At 39.6% G+C, this 26,085-nt stretch overlaps 1 protein-coding gene across 2 annotated transcripts in view; it reads left to right on the forward strand.

Annotated features, from left to right (window-relative positions):
- The first annotated feature begins 900 nt into the window (after window positions 1–900).
- eps8l2 (EPS8 like 2) overlaps window positions 901–26,085 on the forward strand; it is a 233,075-nt gene continuing 207,890 nt past the window's right edge. For both annotated transcript variants that reach the window (XM_039763877.1, XM_039763886.1), the window contains exon 1: window positions 901–1,046. The gene's annotated coding sequence lies outside the window, so the exon portion shown is untranslated. The remainder of the gene's footprint in view (window positions 1,047–26,085) is intronic.

Consider the following 26,085-nt stretch of genomic DNA (forward strand, 5'->3'; position numbering starts at 1 on the left):
AACACTTTGTTTACAGTACGTGGTTTTTCGATTTTTTTTCCAATCACTGCTGCTACGCCTGCTGACTAGTTGTAATCTTATTGTTGCTTCGTTCGTCATAAAGTGTTCCAGAAACAGGAAGTTTGAAGTATATCCCGAGACTCATAATTACTTCAGTAAAATAAAATAAGAATTAAGTATTAACCCAGAAAATTATAATTTCTCAAACATTCCAAAAGTTTCAAATATCCCAAAAAATAAAAAAGGACAAAAAAACTAAAAAAAGAAAAAATACAAAAAAACTAAGCTGGGCTTAGCTACATACCGCCATGTGGTGCCCAATGGAAACAGTTCAGACTGGCTAAATTGTAGCAGCTAACTGCTCCGGGTGAAAAAGGGACGCAGGGTGATTACCTCGTAACGTTACAAGAAAACGTCTCCTTGGTCTAATTTTCACGCATTTCGCAGAGCTTCCAGGGGGGCTCCGCCCCCTTCAGGGGGCCCCTGGACCCCCCTTTCGCCTAGGGCCCCATAATACCTAAGACAGGGCCTGAATGGATGGGTGAACTTATGGATATTCATTTCTTGTACATACGGTGCTAAATTTGTTATAGTATTATAAAATTATAGGTATTTTAATTATGTAGTATTACAGTAATATTAATAAAGATACTGGAAAAAGACCATAAATTAGTCTTGATATATAATTAATAGTTAGTTCTCGTGGCGACCCTGAATTCAGATTGGACGTTCAGTCCTTTTACTTTGCCTGCGGTTTAGGAGCAGCTGTTTTTCTTTTTTCAGGTTTACTTTTATATCTTATACGTCCTGTTTTTGTATATGCGCTGTAAATATCGATTCAGTGCTCGCGCACTTCACAGTTTACAAACTGCACAGACCTGCGCTACGTGCACGGGAAGGCAGGCGGTTCAGGTGACAAAGGCTGTGCGTCACAAAGGAACAAGAGAGAGTGAGCAGCGCTCAGGCGAATGCAAAGTTCATACCAGCGCAATTCACTTCACTAAGGACTGTAACCGGCTGCCGAAGACATTAAGTCGACAAAAACCGTAAGTTGTTTCTGTTTTCTGGTGATTTTACGTTGAAGTATCCTGACCTAGCTCTCGAGAGGCACTTGACAGTCTTTGCAACACCTGTCAGGACATAAACACCTGCCGCGCGCAGCCGTCCTCTTGACTCAGCAAGCATGTTACCAGGAGAGAGATCCGCCGCGCAGCCTGGGCGTAATAAGGCAGCTTTTCTCGGACACTTCTTTGCAATTATAATCTAAAATTACTTGGTGCACGCTTTTTTGTTAAATAGGTAAAACGCCGACAGACTGGCCTATGTATTTAAGGATTATTGCACTCAAAGGTTAATAAGTTGTTGCTTTGTGCGCCTGGCAATGTTTTGTCGTAGAAAAATATAACAATTAAATACTTTTCTGACAATGTCATATCACTAGTGGAAGGTTAACATTACTTGACGTAGTTGTGTTTTGATGAAACTGTATTTCTGAGCATTATGAAGAAGAAGCACATACTAAAGAGTGCATTTACTTCGACTCCGTTTTTGCTGGCTTCGGAATTTGTGACTGTTGCCCTTCATCGGGTTAAAGTCGAGACACGGTTGCGCGACTGTTTGTAAATTTCGGTTTTGTTGGTTTTCTGGCTGTTGCGAAGTAGCTATCATATTTAAGTCATAACCCATGGGAAAAACAGTAATGCTCAAAAGTATTAAATACAGTAAAGATATCCTGTATGTATTTTGTATTATGCAACCGCAACTGTCGACTGCCTTCGTTAATAGGATATATTTTTGTTTAGGTTTTAGGTGATACAAATTATATCCTGTTTAGCGAACGGCTCACATATGGCAATAAATACGTTATTGTATGTTTACTTTTTATGTACTGTGCAAAAGGCCACCCAAGAAAAATGTAAATCTCGTTATCTAGGCATTGTTTATTTTCTTTGTCAAAAGGGTAACAACAGCATACACATATTTAAAAGTGATTCAGTTAAAAGTACCAAATTTCTTTTTTCTTTTCCAAAATATATTGATATCTTTTGTGACAGCTGTCAACACAGGGTAGATTCCTAAAACTGCCCTGGAGGTATTACAGTCTATTCTGTATGTTTGTTTCAGCAACAGCATATCTGATTTGAACAAATGAAGTAGTGATTAGTTAAATCCAATGTGGTTTCGAATGGTAGCAACAAATATTGGAGTACCTCAGGGAGATGGCTATATTAACACACTTTGACAAGCGTAAAATGATAAGTTTGTATTGTGGAGACCAGCCTTGACACAGACAGGCAGACACAGATAGTTCAAACACACACACACGCACATATTTATTTGACATATTTACAATATATACAGTGTACCACGCACAACCCAGTGCCACTGCACCACACATCCTCAGTCCGGGCCTCTTTCTTTCTTGCCTTTCTTCACCGCCTCCACTCTTCTCCTCAGTTTCGTCCTCTTCCACCCGACTCCAGCTGACAAATGGAGGGAGGCGGCCCCTTTTAAGTCCACCCAGACGTGCTCCAGGTGCATCCTGATGAGCTTCCTGCGGAGCTTCCTGAAGTAGCGGAAGTGCCACACAAGCACTCCGGGTCTCCCTGGTTTTCCTTCCCCCAGCACCTCCAGGTGTGGCAGAAGTGCTGACATTCAGGGCTTCACAGGCATCTGGGTGCCCCCTGGTGGTGACCACGGGCCCCTATAGGGTTCAGCTTCCATGCTCTGTTCCCGTGGTCCACATACCAACCGGGACGGCTGCCCTCTCGTGGTCCGGAGGAGGCATAGTACCTTTCTCACTCCTTACAGGCATCAAGGCTTGGGAACCGTCCCTAGCCACCTGCCACAGTATCCACAAGGCTGTAGTCAGAAAGCAGTATCACACCAAACTGGGTTTTTCAATATGCGGTATTTAAGTTGTTTTAAAGAAATTTGAAGAAACAGGATACACTGAAGCCTGAAAGTACTGAAACATACCTGCATCTGATAGGCAATACTTAAAGATAATTTCCTTATGGGAAATAAGTAGATCAGGATGAAGTGTTTCCTCAGTATCTGTCAGAGTCATTTGGCATCAAAGTATCTCTTCGACCTTGCACACAAATCTTGAAAGAAATGGCCTTGTAGGGCGTGTTGCAGCTAAGAACCCATTCTTTCAGAAAGGTAACAAAGAGAAGAGATTGCAATGTTCAAAAGACCATGAAGCAAGGAGGAACAACCAGTCACAGAGAGTAGCGATGGGTCTAAATTAGAAATGTATGATTCACAAAGATGATTCTATGTCATAAAAAGAGCTGCCAAGAAGTGCATTGTTACCTGCCTGTGGTCTTCCACAAAGTACAGTTGTTTCGTAGTCTGGCAGTGTATTTTCGCCAATGGTATAGAGGTTCTGGTCAGAATCAATGAAATAATGATTATTGAGGAATATGAAAAGATTTCGATTGAACATGTAATACCTTTGGCAAAGGATTTGTATTAGCAAAATCTTTCATTAATCAACATGTCAAGCCCAAACCTACAATGTTCTTGTTATTTTTTTATTGTATTATTTTTTTTGTTAATTTTGCTTTGATGAGCACATACACACTGCCCAAATAACTTCATGTTTTCGGGTGGCCTAAGTACTTTTGCACATTGCTGTATACATAACCTCTGCTGTGAACTGTGCTCTTATATATGTAAATGAAAAAAAACAAGTTTGGGAAACCTCAAATAAATAATAATTTTAAAATACTGCATTTTAAAGTAAAAATAAAATTTAGCCGTGATTGTGAGTTTTTTTTTTTTAACTTTTTGCTACCTTTGTTTGCTTGCATATGTTCTGCAGTTAGTATAAATCTTTAAACAGTGCCTTTAACAGAAGTCATTACCATAAATTTCACAGCCTGCTTGAAACAACACAATTAACATGAATTGTTTTTTTTTAAGTATACGTTTTTTTAAAATGATTGTACAGTCTTGGTGCAAATGGAAACTTTAAAAGCAAAGATTTTATTTATTTTTCCTTCAATCGTCCCCTATTCCTGGAACCTTACATAAACAATCCATTGAATGATGGAAACAGAAAGGATAGATGTTTGTTCTGTTCCCGTAGACTCTTAAGATTTCTACAAACAGAGTAACACTAAAAAGTTAGAAAACAAATAAATAGTCCAAACTATAGTATTTTGATGGAAGCATTTAGCTAATTTCTGGCAATGCAAGATAAACTTTTTTTTTATTATTTCCTGTAACATTTTAAATTAGCTTATAATTAGTTAATATTTAATTCAGGACAGCTGCTTGTAGCTGGGGTTAGCATTGGCACCCTGCATCTCCAGGAGCCTCAATTCCAATTCTGATCTTTCATGTGTAAATTGGACATTTCATTCTTTCTGTTTGTTGTTTACTTTTGATTACTTTTAATTGTCTCAGTATGGGTAAATGTGCCAAGTAATGGACTTACAGACTGTTCTGGGCTGGCCCTCGCTTTGTACCTGGTGCTGGCAAGAAGAGTTTGGAAAAATGATCCTGCAACTTTGTGCTGGAATAAGCTGTTTCAGAAAATCAGAATACATCTTAGAGAGCCTTGTCTTTTACATACAGAACAAATTCAGATTGCATAAGTGTTTTTATCTTCATAAGTAATCATACCTAAATGAAACTGGCACTCAAAATGTGATTTGGTGTGATTCTCATAACTCTGTTTATGCTTGATCTAAGTAGATCACCAAGTTGTGTTTTTACTCAGTGACTAAAATTTCTTAACCAAAAGCTCCAGGGTTGTTTTTATATGATTATTGTTAATAATGGGGAACACATAATATTGGGGAAACCTATGTTTTCATTCCTAATTATCCTCTTTCTCTCCCTCCTTCTACTCTTACTCATCCTTTTCTTTTTCTTATAATAATAAATAACTTGCATTGTTTGATTTTATGTTGGGAATCCTGTACTTAAGTTACACCAAACATGTTAAATGTAGTGTTGCATATGATATTAACAATACACAATAGAAAACAGTATTTGGGTTAAGCTGATCCCACATGACTGGTCTTAAATTGTTCAGAAGCCTGTGAATTTTAATGTGATCATGAACACTTGAATGCATAAATGAGCACTTCGCCAAGGCTAAAAGCTTAACTGTAGCTAAACAGTAATGGGATTAATGTGTACCACTGCCTGTGTTGAAATTTACTGCCAGTTTTTGAAATACCAGCAAGCACTATGCTATAATAATTATTTCCTCTTTTTTCTTAGAAAAGAACAGAGTTGTCTTTAGTGTTCGATGAAAACTGGTTAACCACTTTTGAATGCAATGTTACCTCATGTAAATAATTGTAAATGTGGTATTAAAGACACTTTGCATTATTGCATAGTTTTCAGCTAAAAGTAAGTCCACATTAAATTTGACACTATTTTGTAGAAACCTTTGCTCATGAAATGCTTACTGTACATTGTAATTCAAATGTTTTAATGGTAGGTTTTATATGAATGATGTTTCATACATGACAATCAACAACAAGTAACTTCATTAATTGCAGTAATTTGAAACAACTACAGTGGTGTGAAAAACTATTTGCCCCTTTCCTGATTTCATATTCTTTTGCATGTTTGTCACACAAAATGTTTCTGATCATCAAACACATTTAACCATTAGTCAAACATAACACAAGTAAACACAAAATGCAGTTCTTAAATGATGGTTTTTATTATTAGGGTGAAAAAAAATCCAAACTTACATGGCCCTGTGTGAAAAAGTAATTGCCCCCTTGTTAGAAAATAACCTAACTGTGGTGTATCACACCTGAGTTCAATTTCCGTAGTCTTACCCCCAGGCCTGATTACTGCCACACCTGTTTCAATCAAGAAATCACTTAAATAGGAGCTGCCTGACACAGAGAAGTAGATCAAAAGCACCTCAAAAGCTAGACATCATGCCAAGATCCAAAGAAATTCAGGAACAAATGAGAACAGAAGTAATTGAGATCTATCAGTCTGGTAAAGGTTATAAAGCCATTTCTAAAGCTTTGGGACTCCAGCGAACCACAGTGAGAGCCATTATCCACAAATGGCAAAAACATGGAACAGTGGTGAACCTTCCCAGGAGTGGCCGGCCGACCAAAATTACCCCAAGAGCAAAGGCGACTCATCTGAGAGGTCACAAAAGACCCCAGGACAACGTCTAAAGAACTGCAGGCCTCACTTGCCTCAATTAAGGTCAGTGTTCACGACTCCACCATAAGAAAGGAACTGGGCAAAAACGGCCTGCATGGCAGATTTCTAAGACGCAAACCACTGTTAAGCAAAAAGAACATTAGGGCCCGTCTCAATTTTGCTAAGAAACATCTCAATGATTGCCAAGACTTTTGGGAAAATACCTTGTGGACTGATGAGACAAAAGTTAAACTTTTTGGAAGGCAAATGTCCGTTACATCTGGCGTAAAAGGAATACAGCATTTCAGAAAAAGAACATCATACCAACAGTAAAATATGGTGGTGGTAGTGTGATGGTCTGGGGTTGTTTTGCTGCTTCAGGACCTGGAAGGGTTGCTGTGATAGATGGAACCATGAATTCTACTGTCTACCAAAAAATCCTGAAGGAGAATGTCCGGCCATCTGTTCGTCAACTCAAGCTGAAGCGATCTTGGGTGCTGCTACAGGACAATGACTCAAAACACAACAGCAAATCCACCTCTGAATGGCTGAAGAAAAACAAAATGAAGACTTTGGAGTGGCCTAGTCAAAGTCCTGACCTGAATCCAATTGAGATGCTATGGCATGACCTTAAAAAGGCGGTTCATGCTAGAAAATCCTCAAATAAAGCTGAATTACAACAATTCTGCAAAGATGAGTGGGCCAAAATTCCTCCAGAGCGCTGTAAAAGACTCATTGCAAGTTATCATGGCGCTTGATTGCAGTTATTGCTGCTATGGGTGGTCCAACCAGTTATTAGGTTCGGGGGCAATTACCTTTTCACACAGGGCCATGTAGGTTTGGATTTTTTTTTCTCCCTAAATAATAAAAACCATTATTTAAAAATTGCATTTTGTGTTTACTTGTGTTATATTTGACTAATGGTTAAATGTGTTTGATGATCAGAAACATTTTGTGTGACAAACATGCAAAAGAATAAGAAATCAGGAAGGGGGCAAATAGTTTTTCACACCACTGTATGTATTACATATGAAACCAAGAGATGATCAGGATATTAATAAAAGCAAAAAAAATACTATAGAAAAAAATATATTTTTGCCATTGCTGCATTCCACAATCTACGTAAATTATCCGAAAATAGTATTAATTTATAAGGTCAGTGTGAGTTTGGGTGGTAATTTTGACATTTTTTTGAATATGATGTTTTCTGGCCCAGACTCGGATCTAATGTACTGACTAGACTCTTCCACAGTAACACCTCGATATCTTGCTGAGCTGAAGAAACATTCCTCCAGTTTGAGAAGCAATTGGTGGTGTCTTTTACACACCACATTACTCAGCAACTAGTGATACCTGATACACTGTCTTAAAATGAGGTTGCAGTTACAAAGCTCCATGTACTGAATGCAGAGCTTTGTGTTGAATGTACGTTTTTATTTTTGCTCTAATTAACAGTTATTAATGTTAGCACAAAAACACCAAAAAAATGAAATAATTGAGCAACCAAATATTACACCAACACAACATTCAATATTTAAGTACATTTTTCATTGTGAATAATTTATTATGTAGTTAATTAGGATGAAGAATGTAAATACAGTAAATGGAGAAGCAGTCCGACCTGGTCATAAGATGTGCAAGTGACTATGTGAAGACAATAAACTTTGGTACTACTATTAAACTTATAAGTTGCTACTGTTGAAGAAAATACTGTTATGAAAAATATTGGAAGGATGTACTAGAACTTTAGAGTAAACCAATATTTGACCTCATTCTGTGACTCTTTGCCTTCTGTCTCAAACAACCTACTCACGGACAAGAAAGAAGACACCTAAGCTTTTTTTTCTCATTAGAAGACAATGGGTCACCTGTATTTGATTTGAAACAGACTTCTGTACATAACAGTCATGGTCTAAAGATACTACCTGTTCTTTAACAAACTTGCATAACTAGTTCAATTGTTTTTTATCTGTGTATAGTGACCCAATAATTATTATGATGCATTTACAAATAATTCTTACGAATGTATTGTATGTTGCTGTTTAGTAATGTCATTGATATCTTCTTAAGCACATGCCAAGCTGTAAACTGACACCCATTCTACACCTATTTCATACATTACAAATGCTATGCCCCCTCTATCACTGTATTTTTTCCAGTTACATTTTGTTTGAAAAATGGGTAGAATATATCTAGCTTTACATGGCAGGCATTTCATTCTGGCTTATGAAAAATTCTGTGATATATTGGTTGTGTCTATTGCTAGAATGTCATAACTAGAGCTAATCTCTTTGTGTTTATTTACAACTATGAACATCTATATTCTTCTAGGTTTTTGCTTCTGCTGTCATGATGCTGTATCTTTGCCTATTTTTTTTGCTGGGATGTGTTATGATGCCCTGTCTTCTCAAATGTCACTATTGAGTGTGCCAGTGTAATCAATTATATAAACTAATACCTGGCATGTCAATCAATTGTATGAATCATAGAAAACTTTTCCTGTGCTGCTTCATTTATCCACACATTAGTTTATCTAGACTGAATGCTGCTTGAAATGGGCATTTAATATACCAATTACATTTTACTTAATGCTTTTCTATTCATCTTAAGTCAATGGGTTGCCTGCTAAGCGTTCAACTTCTGCTCCAGGTGGAAACATGTCTGTGATGTACTGCTAAATTGTATATTCTTTGTGTGCCATGCAGTTCTATAGCACTCCTTGAACTACAAGTCTATCATTCATTCATTCATTCATTTTTTAACTTGTGTAATCAAATTTAGGGCCATTAGGGCCTTTAACCACAGCAGACATGAACTAGTTCTAGCTGGGTCACTAATCCATCATGGGACATACTTAGGCACATAGCCACTCATAACTAACCAGTGTAAAATTTCTAGTTAACCTAATATCATTGAGATCAAGGAGTAAAATAGGAATATCAGGAGAAAATCCCAGGCGGGCTGGGGCATAATGAGCAAACTTTTTATAGACTGTGATATATGGCAGGTTGCAGCACAAATTATCACAGTGCATTTTTAGTTAAACATTTATGATATATATTTTAAAAATAAAACAGTTACAGTCCAACACATGGACAGGTTCACACACTGGACCTGGTTCTTTCTCGCGGTCTCAGAATCAGTGACTTGGATATTCTGCCTCCCAGCTTTTCTGATCACTCGCCTGTTCTGTTTAATCTGGATTTGGTCTCTGTTGAGCATGGTAAATCCACCACCACCCGTCCCTCCCGTGTCATTCCCCCCTCTGCTGCTGAAGATTTTGCAGCTGCTTTTCACCAATCTCCACATCATGTGAATCCACGGATGCTGATGTTTTATTGCAAACTTTCCACACTTCCTGCTGTTCTGTGATGGATGTCGTAGCCCCACTCAAACGGAGACAATCCAAAGTCAAGCATGACCCATGGCTAAACGAACAAACTCGCTCCATCAGGCAAAACTGTAGGCGGCTAGAACGTAAATGGAGGAAAGATGGTCTCACTGTTACCTTCGACTGCATGAGAGACGCATGGTCCCAATACCAGAGAGCAGCCAGAGGTGCAAGGAACCGTTTATTCGCTGACATCATCTCAAAAAACTCTGGCAATCAACGTGTCTCATACAAAACACTAAATACTGTCCTCTCTCCAGCCGTAACTGTTTTCTCTTCTGCCTCCACTGCTCTTTGTAATCAGATCCTCACGTTTTTTCTGGATAAGGTCACGAACATTAGATCCCAGATCTCCATTTCTTCTTCTGGCTCTGTTGATTTAGCTGCTCCTGCGCATGGTTCCCTCACCAGCTTTGAACCCATTTCGCTCTCTCATCTGGAAAAAATCGTCGCCTCAATGAAGCCTTCGGGCTCTCCAGACGATGTGGTGCCGTCCAGACTGCTGAAAGATGTGTTTCCTGTGATTCGATATGATGTCCTAAAGATCATAACTAGTAGTCTATCCTCGGCCATAGTTCCTCGTGCTTTCAAACACGCAGTTGTACATCCAATTGTGAAAAAACCTGATCTTGACCCTGCCGTTCTTTCCAATCTTCGTCCAATCTCCAAACTACCTTTCTTGTCAAAAATACTAGAAAAAAGTAGTCTATGAGCAATTAACTCATCACCTACAGGACCATCAGGTAATGGATCTTTTTCAGTCAGGCTTTAGGCCCCAACACAGCACAGAAACCGCGCATTTACGTGTCCTAAATGACGTCCTTTTGGCATTGGACTCAGGACTCCACGTGGTTGTGGTTCTTCTCGACTTATCTGCTGCTTTCGACACCATCGACCACGACATCATGATCTCCCGACTCGAATCCTGGGTTGGTGTATCTGACTTAGCCCTCGACTGGTTCAGGTCATATTTCTGCAACAGGACTCTTAGAGTCATGCTAGACGATTTTTCATCTGAATCAGTCCCACTCCCCATGTGGGGTCCCCCAGGATTCCATTTTAGGGCCACTACTTTTTTCAATCTACATCCTGCCTTTAGGTGCAATTTTTAGAAAACATGCAATTTCATATCACCTATATGCTGATGACTGCCAAATGTATTTCTCCCTCAAGCCAACTGACTCCACCAAACCTCTCCTCGACTGCCTAGATGACATTAAGGACTGGCTGGCTGTAAACTTCCTTCACCTGAACGATTCAAAAACCGAGGTCATTGTTTTTAGTCCCGACTGCAAACAGGCTCCACCCCAGTAACTTCGTCTGTCTCCAATCTTGGAATCAAAATGGATACGTTCCTGAAAATGGATGCTCAAGTCAACAGCACAGTAAAATCCTGCTTTTTCCATCTAAGGCGAATCGCCAAACTCAAGCCTATTCTGTCTAACCACCTCCTGGAATCAGTAATCCATGCATTCATTACGTCCCGGCTTGACTACTCTAATTCCTGCCTTTTTGGTATCAGTAAAGCCACTCTTTCTAGACTCCAACTGGCTCAAAATGCGGCTGCAAGGCTTCTAACTGGAAGTAGCAGAATCCAACACATTTCACTGATTTTAAAAACCCTACACTGGCTGCCGGTTAGATTCAGAATCGATTTTAAGATTCTCCTCCTCACCTATAAGGCATTAAACGGTCTAGCCCCCGACTATTTGAGTGTCTTGCTCCATTGTCACAATCCCCCTCGTGTTCTTAGATCCGCAGATCAGCTGCTCCTAACCGTTCCCAAGGCACGTTTTAAAGCTCGTGGTGAAAGGGCTTTCTCCGTCTGTGCACCCAGGCTCTGGAATTCCCTGCCCTTAGTAGTTAGATAAACCGCTTCAGTCGCCACATTCAAATCTCGCCTAAAAACGCACTTCTTCACATTGGCTTTCAATTCTTAACCTGTTTCATTTTCCACTTGCCTTTTGCTATTTTCTCTATTTTATTTGGTCCCCTGACCTGTTTTTAGTATCTCTGTTTTAATTCTCTCTTAATGTTTGTTTTTAATATTTTGCTTTTAGTCCTGCTTGTTGTAACTGTACAGCGCTTCGGTCAGTTGTAATGCTGTGTTTTTAAGCGCTCAACAAATAAATATGGTATGGTATGGTATATGTATTTCTACCAACATAATGGCATCCTTGAACTGTCACCTTATCGTGGTGGAGGGGTTTGCGTGTCCCAACGATCCTAGGAGCTATGTTGTCCGGGGCTTTATGCCCCTGGTAGAACCACCAAGGCAAACTGGTCCTAGGTGAGGGATGAGACAAAGAGCGGTTCAACAAACCTCCAATGAAGAATAAAACTTGGACGCGTTTTCCCTTGCCGGATCGCGGGTCCCCTCTGGAGCCAGGCCTGGAGGTGGGGCTCGATGGCGGCGCCTGGTGGCGGGCCTGCACCCATGGGGCTCGGCGGGCACAGCCGAAGAGGTAACGTGGGTCCTCCTCCCCATGGGCTCACCACCTATGGGAGGGGCCAAGGAGGTTGGGTGCAGTGTGAGTTGGGTGGTGGCCGAGGCGGGGACCTTGGCGGTCTGATCCTCGGCTACAGAAACTGGCTCTTGGGGCGTGGAATGTCACCTCTCTGAAGGGGAGGGAGCCTGAGCTAGTGCGAGGTCGAGAGGTTCGGCTAGATATAGTCGGACTCACCTCGGCACAGCTTGGACTCTGGAACCAATCTCCTTGAGAGGGGCTGGACTCTCTACCACTCTGGAGTTGCCCCGGTGAGGCGCCGAGCAGGTGTGGGCATACTTATTGCCCCGACTTGGAGCCTGTGCATTGGGGTTTACCCGGTGGGCGAGAGGGTGGCCTCCCTCCGCCGGGTGGGGAAGGGTCCTGACTGTTGTTTGTGCGTATCGCCCGAACAGCAGTTTGGAGTATCCACCCTTTTGGAGTCTCTGGAGGGTTGCTAGAGGGCATACCTTCTGGGGATTCCCTCGTTTTGCTGGGAGACTTCAATGCTCACGTGGGCAATGACAGTGAGACCTGGAAGGCGTGATTGGGAGGAATGGCCCCGATCTGAACCCGGCGGTGTTTTGTTATTGGACTTCTGTGCTCACATGGATTGTCCATAACGAACACCATGTTCAAGCATAAGGGTGTTCATATGTGCACTTGGCACCAGGACACCCTAGGCCTCAGGTCGATGATCGACTTTGTGGTCGTCGTCGGACTTGCGGCCATATGTCTTGGACACTTTCGGGTGAAGAGAGGGGCGGAGCTGTCAACTGATCACCACCTGGTGGTGAGTTGGCCGATGGTGGGGAAGATGCGGTCAGACCTGGTAGGCCCAAGCGTGTTGTGAGGGTCTGCTGGGAGCGGCTGGCAGAGTCCCCTGTCAGAAGTAGCTTCAACTCCCACCTCCGCAGAACTTCAACCACGTCCCGAGGGAGGTGGGGACATTGAGTCGAATGGGCCATGTTCCGTGCCTCTATTGTTGAGGCGGCTGACCGAGCTGTGGTGGGTGCCTGTCGTGGCGGCAATCCCGAACCCGTTGGTGGACACCGGCGGTGAGGATGCCGTCAAGCTGAAGAAGGAGTCCTATAGGACTTTTTGTCCTGTGGGTCTCTGGAGGCAGCTGATAGGTACCGCAGGCCAAGCGAACGGCTTCGTTGTTGCTGAGGCAAAACTTCGGGCATGGGAGAGGCCATGGAGAATGACTTTGGACGGCTTCGAGGAGATTCTGGTCCACCGTCCGGCGTCTCAGGAGGGAAGCAGTGCAGTGTCAACACCGTATATGGTGGGATGGTGCGCTGCTGACCTCGACTTCGGGCGTTAGGGTCGGTGGGAGGAGTACTTCAAGACCTCCTCAATCCCACTAACATGCCTTCCAATGAGGAAGCAGAGCCTGGGGACTCTGAGGTGGGCTCTCCCATCTCTGGGACTGAAGTCACCGAGGTGGTCAAAAACTCCTTGGTGGCAGGGCCCGGGGTGGATGAGATCGCCGGAGTTCCTTAAGGCTCTGGATGTTGTAGGACTGTCTTGGTTGACACGTCTCTGCCGCATCGCATGGACATTGGGAACAGTGCCTCTGGATTGGCAGACCGGGGTGGTGGTCCCCTCTTTAAAAGGGGACGGAGGGTGTGTTCCAACTATAGAGGGATCACACTCCTCAGCCTCCCTGGAAAAGTCTATTCGGGGTTCTGGAGAGGAGGGTCCGTCGGATAGTCGAACCTCGGATTCAGGAGGAACAGTGTGGTTTTGTCCTGGTGCGGAACAGTGGACCAGCTCTTCACCCTTAGCAGAGTCCTGGAGGGTGCATGGGAGTTTGCCCGACCGGTCTACATGTGTTTTGTGGACTTGGAAAAGGCATTCGCCCGTGTCCCTCGGGAATCCTGTGGGGGCTCGGAGTATGGGGTACCGGACCCCTGATAAGAGCTGTTCGGTCTCTGTACAACGGTGTCAGAGCTTGGTCCGCATTGCCGGCAGTAAGTCAGCCCGTTTCCAGTGAGAGTTGGACTCCGCCAGGGCTGCCCTTTGTCACCGATTCTGTTCATAACTTTTATGGACAGAATTTCTAGGCGCAGCTAGGGTGTTAAAGGGGTCCGGTTTGGTGGACTCAGGATTGGGTCACTGCTTTTTGCAGATGATGTTGTCCTGTTTGCTTCATCAGGCCGTGATCTTCATCTCTCTCTCTGGATCGGTTTGCATGAGAATCAGCACCTCCAAATCCGAGACCATGGTCCTCAGCCGGAAAAGGGTGGAGTGCCCTCTCAGGGTTGGGGGAGAGATCCTGCCCCAAGTGGAGGAGTTCAAGTATCTCGGGGTCTTGTTCACGAGTGAGGGAAGAATGGAGCGTGAGATCGACAGGCGGATCGGTGCGGCATCCGCAGTGATGGGGCTCTGCATTGGTCTGTCGTGGTGAAAAAGGAGCTGAGCCGTAAGGCAAAGCTCTCAATTTACCAGTCGATTTACGCTCCAACCCTCACCTATGGTCATGAGCTATGGGTAGTGACCGAAAGAACGAGATCGCGAATACAAGCGGCTGAAATGAGTTTCCTCCGCAGGGTGTCTGGGCTTTCCCTTAAAGATAGGGTGAGAAGCTCAGTCATCCGGGAGGGGCTCAGAGTAGAGCCGCTGCTCCTCCGCATCGAGAGGAATCAGATGAGGTGGCTCGGGCATCTGATCAGGATGCCTCCTGGACGCCTCCCTGGTGAGGTGTTCCGGGCACGTCCAACCGGGAGGAGGCCCCGGGGAAGACCCAGGACACGCTGGAGGGACTATGTCTCCCGGCTGGCCTGGGAACGCCTTTGGGATTCTCCCGGAAAAGCTGGAAGAAGTGGCCAGGAAGAGGGAAGTCTGGGCCTCTGCTTAAGCTGCTGCCCCCGCGACCCGACCTCGGATAAGAGGATGGATGGATGGATGGATAATGGCATGTTGACATTTGTTCCTTAGTGACACATCACTTTCTTTTCCATTTGTCTTGCACAAAAATAATGCCTCCAGAGAGTATTTGGATGCCTTCACTTTTTACTTATTTTGTTATATTACAGCTTTATGCCAAAATCATATAAAATCAATTTTCCCTCATTAAGCAACATTTAATACCCTGGAATGACAAACCAAAAACAATATTTTAGAATTTTTTATAAATTTAATAAAATTGGAAAACTCAAATAGCACACTGACACAGGTATTAAAACCATTTAGTCATTACTTTGTTCAAGCACTTTTGATAAGCGTTTACAACCTGCAGCCTTCTTGAGAATGAAGTGACATGCTTCGTACACCTTGAGTTTCTGTCATTTTTCTCTGGTGATCTTCTTAAGTTCTGTCAGGTTGAATGGAAACCGTAGGCTGTTTTCCAGAGATATTTAATTGGGTTCATGTCTGAGCGCTGGTTGAGCTACTCCTGAATAGTCATAGAACTGATCCTAAGCCACTCAAGTGTTATCTTTGCTTTGTGTCATTGTCTTGTAGGCAGACTTCCTGCCTAGTCTGAGGTCCAGAACACTCTGGATCAGGTTTTCATTAAGGATATCTCTATACAGTGCTCCATTCAAGCTTTCCCTCAACCTTGAGTAGTCTCAGTCTCTGCTGCTGAAAAACAACCCCACAACATGATGCTGCCATGATTCACCTTTGGAATGGTATTGCGCTTGGTGATGAGCAGTGCCTGGTTTCCTCCAGACATGATACTTAAAGTCAAGGCCAAACAGTTCAACCTTGATTTAATCAGACCAAAGAATTTTTTTTCTCATAGTGTGATAGTCCTTCAGGTGCATTTTTGCAAATTCCAAGTTGCTTTCATGTGTCACCTATCCACTCTGTCCTAAAGCCCAGATTGGTGGAATGTTGTAGTGGTGGGTGTCCTCCCATCTCCACACAGTGTATCTGGATCTCTGTCACAGTGACCATTAGGGTTCTTAGTCACCTGTTTTACAAAGGCCTTTCTCCTCCCATTTGATTAGTTTGGCAGGATAGCCAGTTATAGGAAGATTCATGGTTGCCTAAAATTTATTCCATTGAAAAAAATTGGAGGCCACTGTGCTATTGGGAGTCTTAAATGCAGAAGAAATTTTTATAGCCTTCTCCAGATCTGTGCCTCAACACAATCCTGCCTTTAAGCTCTTTAGGCAATTCCTTCAGCCTCATGGAGTGTTTTTTGCTGTGATACACATTATCAACAGTGGTACCTTATATAGACAGATGTGTGTCTTTCCTAATCATGTGCAATCAAATGAGTTGACCACAGGTGGACTCCAAATAGGGTATAAAATATTTTGGTGATGATCAGTATTATGAGATGCACCTGAGCCAAATTTCAAGTGGCATAGCAAAAGGTCTGAATATTTGTGTCAATGTGATATTTCAGTTTTTTGTTTTTAATAAATTTGCAAAATATCCTTAAATCTTTTTTTCACTTTGTCATTTTGGGCTACTGAGTTTATTTAGATGAGGTAAAAAATGAATCTAAACAATGTTAGCATAGGGCTGCAACATAATAAAATGGATAAAAAAGTGAAGAGTTCTGAATATTTTCTGAAGGCATTACCCATTTCATTTACATATTTATTCATATTAGGTTGTTTTTGCTCTTTACTACCTGCTATTATGTTAGTGCCACTGATTTAACATGATTGCTGATAATAATCAAACATGTTACCTTATCTTATGTACAGTATATTGAATGCAAAACATAGACATCCATATTTTGAGATCTTCTGCGCAATAAACCCATTATGGTTCTTTTTTTGACAGTTTTTATGTTTTGCTTCCTTGAACATTAGTTCTGTTAATCATGTTCACTCTTTTTCTTTGTGTCTTGTGTTAAGTCAAATTTTGCATCTAGGGACACATTACTGTATATCACTGCAAGGGTATTAACTGCTGATGTTTTAGATGCAGTTCTATTTAAGAGTGTTGATTTGCAGTACATTACTGTTTGTAAGTTACTGTAAAAAATACTTTTGTTTACAAAAAAAAAGTCAGAAAAAATAGTGTTGTAAAGAATTTCAGCTTACTGATTAAGTACTCTTATCTTCAATTTCTGGTTTGCCCAAACAGTTTCTTACTACACATATTTTCTCTCTCTTCTTTCAATGGTTTAAATCAGATCACACTTGTTCAATGCCCTTGTTTCTTTTTAGAAGTATCTGTCTGAAGGCAGTTGTTTAGTCATGTTTCACGCCATCTAGGAACAACTGACAATGTAGATTATTGATCTAAGGTGATGGCAGTTGCTAATCATCACAATGGTAGTAGTGCATTTATGTCTTTGTGTTTGTAGTATATATTGACCATGCATGTAAAGTAGAGAAGAGTGGAGTGAGTTTAAGCATCTTCAATTTTGTGGACACAGCTGTAAGATGGGAGAATCCGACAAGAAGAGAAATTATCAAGATACTGTATCTTTACTTTTTATCAATGCCTAGCAATCCGTTGGCCTGATACTCCATGCAAAGCACTTTGACAAAGCACTCTATACACTACATGTTTTTAAATCCAGACTTTAAGGAATGTCTGATATTCAGATCACATTTTCAATCATTTTTTTCAATAATCTCTTATTTATCACCATAGCTCTTTAATTCTACACACATGTTTTTTCAGTCCACTTTTTCCTGCTTTACTTCTATTTTTGCCTTTGGCTATAAATTACATTAGCTTTCTTTAAGCTTACATTAGCTCTCAGGTCAAATTGCCTGGAGGACGGAAAAAAACAAAAAAAAAAATCTGCAAGGGTTCTAAGGCCAAAAGACTTCCCAGCTCCCACTGGGCATTCTGCCAAACATAAATGTTCTTAATTCACACCTTATTTGTTTCCAGGCCTCATATGAGAGGATTTGATGAAGTCAGTCTCATGGACAACTGGGGCACCCGCCTACATTCAGTCATCACAGGTGGTTACGTGGTGACCTGATCAGAAAAGATAGCAGAAATAAGTAGAGAATATTAAAGACAAGCAAAGTACCCGCGCTTCGCAGCGGAGAAGTCGTGTGTTAAAGAAATTATGAAAAAGAAAAGGAAACATTTTAAAAATAACGCAACATGATTGTCAAAGTAATTGTTTTGTCACTGTTATGAGTGTTGCTTTTATCAAGGATTTGATTATCATTATTTCTTTCAGTCAGGTTCGTATTTGGAGGACATGTTGTGTTCAAGTTACATTCCGTATTTGTCAACCGTTGTAAAGATAACAGGTTTCATTCATCGAACTGTTCACTACCCAAATCGCTATGCGAGTATTTAGCGGCAGCATCTCTATTAAGTTGTGGATTTGCCTGCGAGTATTTAGCGACAGTGTGTCTATTAACTTGTGGATTTTTCTGCGAGTATTTGGCAGCAGCGTCACAAAGTTGTTTTCGTCTAGCTGGATCAGAAAATGTACCGCAATGTCTGACACACCTCCTGTTTTCTCACAGCTTGGATTGCTGCTGTCATAATCGGTTTGAGTCTATATATACATTATATATATATATTAATATATATATATACACATATATATATACACATATACATATATATACAGTACATATACATATATATACACACATATACATATATATATATATATATATATACACACCTATCTACATTATATATATATATATATACTAGCAGAATACCCGCGCTTCGCAGCTGAGAAGTAGTGTGTTAAAGAAGGTATGAAAAAGAAAAGGAAAAATTTTAAAAATAACATAACTTTGTTATTGTTTTGTCATTGATATGAGTGTTGTTCTCATATCTATCTATATCTATATCTATATCTATATCTATATCTATATATATAGCAAAATACCCGCGCTATTATATATATATATATAATGTAGATAGGTGTGTGTGTGTGTATATATATATATATATATACACATACATACAAACATACACACAGGTATATATATATGTGTATATATATGTATGTGTCTATATGTGTGTGTATAGCTTTGGTTACTGAGTGCAAGGGAAAAATAATAAAATATAGTCTATAAGTTATTAAACAGTAAAACATTAACGTTTTAAGAAGTACAGGTACATTGAGCACTACTGGAGTGGTTGCGGGTAAACTACATTTTAAAGACTGTGTAACACAACAGGTAAGTAGTACTAACAGCAGCTAAAATGTATATGGATCATCTCTCGGTAGTAGATCCCTTTTGAAAGGCGCTACACGACGGCTGTGGCATAGAAATTACATTTTCTATGTGAACGTTCAAATTTCTGCCTCTGGTAATGTGCCTTACCGGCATTACCAGCAATTAAAGAAAATTAGTTTTGTGTCCTCTGCAGTGGTAAGAGAGAAAGGCTTTGGTTTGGGATAAAAGGAAAAAAGGTGTAAAGAAAGGAAAGTTGCCTTTTTCTTTTATATAGTATAGAGAGATGTGTTCGCTGACGTTATGAGTGCCTTTTGGGGACAGTCGCGGTGGGTCTTGTGTAGACTGGAGAGACGGCCCTGCTATTAACTGGTCGGGATGGCACTGTCGGTCCTCCACTCCTGTGCGTGTCTTCATAATCTGACCTGACGACCTCATAATCGTATACGTGCAAAAGAAAGTGCGAAGCGCCTTAATATTAGTTTGCCGCGGTCTAGAAATGGGATCCCGTGTTTGCAGTTGTCTAGGCTATAGCTCAGGGAAAGGAGTAAAAAATTAAGTGTTTACTTTACCTTATATGGGCAGGCACTCAATTACGTGGGAGGCGTGATGACGTGAGACGCAACTTCGCCTCCCACGGCCATCGAGCTGCAGTCTATTACAGTATATGGAGAAAAAATAGGTTCCAGTTATGACCATTACGAGTAGAATTTCGAAATGAAACCTGCACAACTTCTGTAAGTAAGCTGTAAGGAATGAGCCTGCCAAATTTCAGCCTTCTACCTACACGGGAAGTTGGAGAATTAGTGATGAGTGAGTGAGTGAGTCAGTGAGGGCTTTGCCTTTCATTAGTATAGATTGCAGATCCCTGAAGAATATAATTTTATGCCCATATAGTCTACTAGGAGTACAGCTGAAATATAGCTATAAAAAAATTCAAATAAGGGGATTTACAATAGCAGTTTTTTAAAATGTTCCACAGTACACAGTATTAGCCTGGTGAATTTCTGATTTTAGGTGCAAAACAAAACAAAACAAAGTAAAAAAACACAACAAAAAGCCATCTCACCACTTCTTTTAAACTTTGCTCTTGGAATTATAAGCAGACCACCATTAGAAGATCTAAGGTTATGAGTTAGAATGAAGGAGTGCAGGCAAAAGGAGATAAGGCGGTTCAAATCAGAAATAATTCCTGAATACAGTGATGCACAGTAGTGATTTCTTTCTAATATTGACAAACCGCAAGTTTTAGTTAGCAGGTTCAGTTTTGTGACTGAATTTGTTATTTATTACTATGTGTTTTGGATTCTGTCATTTAAATGTATCTTGATGCTTCAGATTGCAAGTTGTATGAATCATTGGTTCTCAATAAACCCTATACCATCATTTTTATCTATAATTAAATAACCATGCTGTTATTTCTAAGATTATGCCCTCATTCGGTTTAATTTACATGATAAGATAGGTTCAAGTCTCTACTTAATTGCTTTGAATATTCTTCTGGTGTCTGTATGACTATTCTCTTCCACATCCCAATGACACATTTCTTACATTATTTAGAAACTCTAAACTGGCTACATTTGGATGCTTGCATGAATATCTTCTTTGCAAAATTGGTGCCATGTCCATATTCATTTCTACCTTTGCACTAAGTTCTACCGTAATAGGTTCTCTAGCTTCCTATGAACATATCATTGAAAAAAAATGGCTGAATGTATGGAATGGAGTAGCTGCATGAGTGTGTTGTGCAATAGATTTGTGTCCTGCTGGGGACTGGTTCTTTCCTTGCATCTGATACTAGATGGGTTTTGAGTCCCAGAGGTACAAAATTTGGCCCTAGTGGGTTTACCAAAGTGTGAATATATTTTATTTTATGATATTTGGACTGTTTTCACTTTGTGAATGTGAACTGCTCTAAATGTAGTATAATCTTTCAAAAATAATGTTTTCCTCGAAAATGTAATAACTGAGTTAAGGTTCCAATTCTTGCTCAAGGGAGAATGCAGTACTTTTAAGTGGATAATCAGCTCATATAACCATCCATTCAATTTCTAAACCCATTTATCCAGAGCAATCTTCTGAGGAAGCTGGAGCCCATCCTAGTAAGCAGCGTTCACAAGGCAGGAATGATCCCTGGCTGGAGCTCTGGCCCATCGCAGGGTGAACACACAAATTATGGGGATAATTTAGCATTGACAATGCATGTCTTGAGAAAATTCACGCAAACCTGGGAAGAACATGCAATCTCCATAAAGGGAGCACCCGGTCTTCTTGTTGTGAGGCAGCAGCACTATCGGTGTGCCACTGTGCTGCCCAGCTCAAATAACATCATAGGTAAATAGCAGCTTAATATCTGACTGATTCTAAAATCTGATTTGGTCTTGAATTTTCCACATATGAGGTGTACATTGCCATATATCTCATAATCAAGATTGAATTCACACTTTCCACTCATTGTGGCTATTCCCTACCTGGATTTAGGTGTCTATTGTATAACAACCAACTTATGGATTTTCCCAGAGACTTAGCAACCTTAAATGAATGTTGATGTGTGTAATTCAAACATTTATGACTTCTGAAGATAATCAACTGTACAGGAACTTAATTAGGTGTGTCATAGTTTAAAAGTCAAATGCCTATAGGATTAGTCATTTTGTGGCATAATAGCATAGTGGCAAGGGCAGAGGTTTTAAACCACACTGTTGGATTGTTCAGTCCTCTTATCTACCACAGTGTGGGGCAGTAAACAAGAGACATGCATGTTCTTCAGTTTATGATTTCTTCTTATGTAGGTTGCTTTTGTAAAATCCATCAATTAGATACATAATGATTTTCTTCATCTGAGTCTCTGCCTGCTTGATCAGGTAATGGTTGTGTTGGCACCTTAATAAACTAGGCCGTACTTCAGGTGCTTGTGGTGAATTCCCAGGCATTCCAAGGATTGATGAGTGGTACAAATAAGTACAAATATTGGAACCTAACAGCTGTGCCTCCAGAACTTCATACAACTGTGGAAGCATTCAAAACGTAATTTGCTGCTAATAGTCATAATCATTTTCCTTAAATATCTGTGTAAGTTTATATTTAAGTTGGTCCATTGGTTCTCTGCCAATAGTAAATACTTATTGATTTTCCTGTATCTGAGATTTTAATATTTCTTGAGTTCTCTATTTTTGTATTTACTAGAGGTGCCTGTAGCTTTCAATATTTCCGGTTAGCCATCTTCTACTGTGGACCTTTGTACCCCATGTCAAATACCAAAAATATTGGTTTACATGGAATGCCCAAGCAAAGTGTGATTGAAAATTTGGCCATCACACTATGGTTCCAGTTAATACAAAGCACACCTCACCCAGAAAAGAGATACTGGCATCCAATCATGAGTCCAGGCTTAATGGAATACATTTTTAGTCACATTTTTTGTTGAAAAAAGACATATGAAATTTACCAATAGTGAGCAACGCTAGACAACAGCAAACAATATCAAAATTGTGCATTAAAATATTTCATGTTACATGTGTGTAATAATCCACATGTCAAGTCATGAAGTTATAAGTTCACAGTGTGCAAAGTATATTTATTTTTTCCTCATGTATTGTTAAATAAACAACTTTGAACTTGAAATAGTGTACAAACAGGAAACTTTTTCTTCCTACGGGGATGGATTTTTGAATTAACTCTTGACCAGTGAATGAGGGGGAGAGGTGATTAGGTGATTCTTTAACATAATAAAGCAAAAAAAAAAAATCTTTTTTGGGTGTAATATTCCTTTAAGTATACTGTATTTCTGATCATAAAGTGCCTGGTGACCAGCTGACCAGCATTACTTGGTTCAACCAAATGTAATGTATATATATTCCATATTTCTAACAAAATAAAATGTAAAAAATCTGCCTATTCTATGTTGAAAATATAGCAAAATTGTATTTGGAAAAAGTTCTCTAATTTATATAGAGACACCAATGAAAATAGAATAAATTAGGTCATTCAATCTGTTATCTTACAATGCTTTTCACAGTGAATTCAATAATAAAACCCTTCCTATAAAAAAAAAATGAAGAAAAAATCTGAGATACAGATTTTTTCAGAAGATTACAGGGAGGTGGCTGAATAGCATGTGTTCTTACACCCTTTGTGACAATACTGTCAGCTATTTGGTAATCTTCTTGCAGTGCATAATTAAGGCGTGGTAGATTCTTTGTTTTAATTAAACCTGTTTTATTTTGGGCATTTCATCTTTCTTATTAAGTATATTACTCTTTTTAAGCTTTAATTTTGTTCCACAAATTTTGAGCTTCTTAATTTTGTTTGTTGTGTACACACAGAGATTTTTTTCACCCATATAAAGATGTTTATTGATTGAGCCTAATATTTAGTAATTATTATTATCTAAGCATGTAGTTGAAGAATACATAGCTAAATCTGAGTTTAAGAACAAATGGAATTCATAGTATTTGGATTTTACTGAACACTAGAGGGTCTCTTGAATATGAATTCAGCATGAAACCCTACTTCTCCTTTGCTCTATACAAAAATGAGAGGTGCAGACAGGTAGATAATAAAGATAACAGTTTCTTTATAGTGATTGCAGTGCTGCCTGACTATCTGATGTACCGTGTCAGCAGATTATTACAGTGAAACACAGGATCCATGTTTGAAACATAAAAAATTTAATAATCAGCCACTATACTGTACTGTACTACTGCTTGCACTTGCCAGTTGCTACCTATATCACTCTCAAGTTCAGTGAAGTAAAATAATGTTTCAGTACACAGGCTAGCGAAATATGGTAGGCTATTTTTTTAATTTCTAGCTTTATTGCAGGCAGAATTGTATATTCACTCGTTGCCAGATATTTATTCCAGAGCAGGAACTTACAACTTTTTAAACAAGACCATCCAGGGTTACATTGTGGATCAGAAAGAAAACTATACATCACTGGTAAAATACTGCATACTGCTATTTTTAAGTGTTGATCTTATTGTTATTTTAAAGTGTTTTCTCCAGTGTGTAAACTATAAATAAATCACATTCAATAAGCATTCAGGCTGCCTTGGAAGTTATATAGTATTAAATCTACTGTACTTGTCACTTCTGATCCAAAGGGAAAAAAAGTTTGTGACAGAACAACACACAGCCCTTTTGCCCACAGGTGAGCTACTGCTAGGATGCTGGATTTTTTCAAAAGAAACACAGTTTCTATTTCAAATGTCCAAACCTCACAGCCCAGTGTAATCCTGGTTCTCACAATAAAAAAGTGAGATGAAATATTTCTGTTTTATCAGCCTTCTCTCTTAAGTTTGCACAGATGACTGTCCTGCCTCCCTCATCCTTATGAAGAGAGACACCCTGAATGAACAATGTGTGGAGTTATACTGAATACTGCCAATCAAGTGTTGTGCAGTGTAAAAAGTCTCTTCCACATCATCATTTTCCCTTCTAAGCAAGGTGGACATGTTTTAGCAGAACTGTTATATATAGTTCAGAACCTCTGTTTGCTACAATAGTGAATAACATAGGATTTGTAACAGTTTAATAATGTGAGTGCTCAACTGATTTGGTAACTTTCTTTTTTTAGACGTCTAGCTGGCGGGCATTCCAAAAAGTTAAATATTAATGATGAACTTCAAGAATTTAAAGATGAACAAACTGATTTATGCACATATTTTCAGTCCAGTTCATCATGTTGATAATTAACATGTGAAACGAAACTGTCAAACAGTAAGAAATCAAATTTGGAGAGGTTTTGCAAAGATCCAAAAAAAAAAAAAAGAAACTCGCTATGTAGGCATTGCCCTTTCGGAATAAAACACAAAGCTGTGCCAGAGTCAGTAGTGATAAAATTTAACTGTTTCATAAAAGTTTAACTTATATAACTATTTCATACACTGCAAATACAAAGACATAAAAATTGAGTTTAACTTAGTCTTCTTTTCAATAGATATGATCTGCAATGTGCTTTCAGTTGTTATCATTTATACTTTGTAAGCATTAATAATCCACTTCATTCTGAATATACATAGACAGCCTTCTGGGATTGAGCAAAAATAACACTGCAGCTATAGTCACATTGTCTATGAATAAGCATGTATGTACATATCAATTTAACATCACTTTCTTTTTTTTTTTTTTTATTAGCTATATAATGAATCTTAGAGTGAAATTGCATACATAACTACTTGTATAATCACAAGGACTCATGCTGACCTTTGGTTCTCAAATGGGAATGGCTCATAAAAAACAAGTTGAACTTTTCCATTTTTGTAAGACATTGTTTTTTTCTCCATGAAAACACACAGCTACACAGCTATCACATTGGTGATGTAACTTTCCAAAGTAATGCTCATTTGTCGGTGTGCATTTCTTTCTTGTTTTCATTCTTGCATGTTGTACCGTATCTTGTATTAAGCACCTTCCATAGTGCCCAGGCAGGGATGTTGCTGTTCTTCTTTTCCCTTCTTAGAACATTATAACAATCTAGACAAGAACAGGACATTAAGCTTTCAACAAAGGTTGCCAGTCCTATCCACATAATTCTTCTAAAAAGAACATTAAGTCTATTTTTGAAAGTTTCTAAGGTCCTGCTGTTTACCTCACTACTTGGTAGATTATCCCATGTGTCTATTGTTCTCTATGTAAAGAAAAACTTCCAAATATTTGTGCAAAATTTACCCTTAACAAATTTCCAGCAATGTCACCATGTTCTTGATGAACTTATTTTAAAAAAGGAATCTCGATCCACTCTACTAATTCCCTTCATAATTTAAAAAAATTCTGTCAGGTCTCCTCTTAGTCTTTATTTGCTTAAACTGAAAAGGCTCAGTTCTTTTAATCTTTCCTCATAATTTATTCTCTTCATTAAATGTCATCTCTGCCCAGGCATGTATGCTGTCTAGGTCCCTATGTAATGACTCAATGCATTCCAGATTATTTTCAAACTTAACCAGCTTGCTACTTATATTGCTATCCAAATCATTTTTATATATTA

This window comes from Polypterus senegalus, chromosome 1, assembly GCF_016835505.1.
Source record: "Polypterus senegalus isolate Bchr_013 chromosome 1, ASM1683550v1, whole genome shotgun sequence".
NCBI classification, from domain to species: domain Eukaryota; kingdom Metazoa; phylum Chordata; class Cladistia; order Polypteriformes; family Polypteridae; genus Polypterus; species Polypterus senegalus.